The sequence below is a fragment of the Schistocerca nitens genome, chromosome 3 (genome assembly GCF_023898315.1).
Source record: "Schistocerca nitens isolate TAMUIC-IGC-003100 chromosome 3, iqSchNite1.1, whole genome shotgun sequence".
NCBI lineage: Eukaryota > Metazoa > Arthropoda > Insecta > Orthoptera > Acrididae > Schistocerca > Schistocerca nitens.
This window is the reverse complement of record NC_064616.1, coordinates 215,942,657-215,944,351: the sequence shown is the minus strand read 5'-3', so window position 1 is coordinate 215,944,351 and position 1,695 is coordinate 215,942,657. Positions and strand designations below refer to the sequence as shown.

Below are 1,695 nucleotides of genomic sequence, written 5' to 3'. Positions count from 1 at the left end.
GGAGTGCTAGTCCTGGAGGTTCGCAGGAGAGCTTCTGTAAAGTTTGGAAGGTAGGAGACGAGGTACTGGCAGAAGTAAAGCTCTGAGAACGGGGCGTGGGTCGTGCTTGGGTAGCTCAGTTGGTAGAGCACTTGCCTGCGAAAGGCAAAGGTCCTGAGTTCGAGTTTCGGTCTGGCACACAGTTTGAATCTGCCAGGAAGTTTCACATCAGCGCAGACTACATTTCAGAGTGAAAATCTCATACTGGAAACATTCCCTAGGCTGTGGCTAAGCCATGTCTCCGCAATATCGTTTCTTTCAGGAGTGCTAAACCTGCAGGTTCGCAGGAGAGCTACCGTAAAATTTTGAAGGTAGGAGACGAAGTACTGGCGGAAGTAAAGTGGTGAGGACTGGGCGTGAGTCGTGCTTGGGTAGCTCAGTTGGTAGAGCACTTGCCCGTGAAAGGCAAAGGTCCCGAGTTCGAGTCTCGGTCCGGCAGACCGTTTTAATCTGCCAGGAAGTTTTACCTACAGTTATTTGTACTTAGCCACTGAGGGCCTTTTTTGTGTTATATTACAATAAGTGTTGCAGACTTCATTATTCAACAAGTCACAAAGATAAGAAAACCCTTAACTCATTTGTGTGACTTTTTTACTAATTTATTTAACTCATTTGTGTGGCTTTTTTACTAATTTATTTAACTCATTTGTGTGACTTTGTTACTAATTTATTGCTGAACCTTCGTTTTCCTATCATATTACCTGGCACTGGCGCACAGCTGTGTAACAAAAATGGTTCGAGTGCCTCTGAGCACTATGCGACTTAACTTCTGAGGTCATCAGTCGCCTAGAACGTAGACCTAATTAAACCTAACTAACCTAAGGACATCACACACATCCATGCCCGATGCAGGATTCGAACCTGCGACCATAGCGGTCGCTCGGTTCCAGACTGTAGCGCCTAGAACTGCACGGCCACTCCGGCCGCAGCTGTGTAGCATTGGCAGGGAGAAATTGTCTTGGCAGTGCACTGTATCAGAAGCCGTTTCACGAATTCACAAACTCAGCCTACCGTAACAGCAGTGGTAACTCGGCCTCCACAGCAGTAGCGACGAGGCCTTTACAAAACTGGCGACGAGGGTTTACAAAAGTGTGCACCACCCCCAACTGTGGCGGACATCCAGGGACTGTTGGAGTGGTAGGAATTCGGATGTTATCAATACGTCCAGTGACAACAGTGGCAGTGATCGATACTGAATCCCTCAATTTTCCTTCGAGGATATACACTCCTGGAAATGGAAAAAAGAACACATTGACACCGGTGTGTCAGACCCACCATACTTGCTCCGGACACTGCGAGAGGGCTGTACAAGCAATGATCACACGCACGGCACAGCGGACACACCAGAAACCGCGGTGCTGGCCGTCGAATGGCGCTAGCTGCGCAGCATTTGTGCACCGCAGCCGTCAGTGTCAGCCAGTTTGCCGTGGCATACGGAGCTCCATCGCAGTCTTTAACACTGGTAGCATGCCGCGACAGCGTGGACGTGAACCGTATGTGCAGTTGACGGACTTTGAGCGAGGGCGTATAGTGGGCATGCGGGAGGCCGGGTGGACGTACCGCCGAATTGCTCAACACGTGGGGCGTGAGGTCTCCACAGTACATCGATGTTGTCGCCAGTGGTCGGCGGAAGGTGCACGTGCCCGTCGACCTGGG

The 1,695-nt window shown here is 50.4% G+C and overlaps 1 non-coding gene across 1 annotated transcript; it reads left to right on the top strand.

Annotated features, from left to right (window-relative positions):
- Positions 1-403: 403 nt before the first annotated feature.
- Trnas-uga (transfer RNA serine (anticodon UGA)) lies at positions 404-478 on the top strand. Its single transcript has one exon. It is a non-coding gene; the product is annotated as a tRNA-Ser (tRNA).
- Positions 479-1,695: the final 1,217 nt, after the last annotated feature.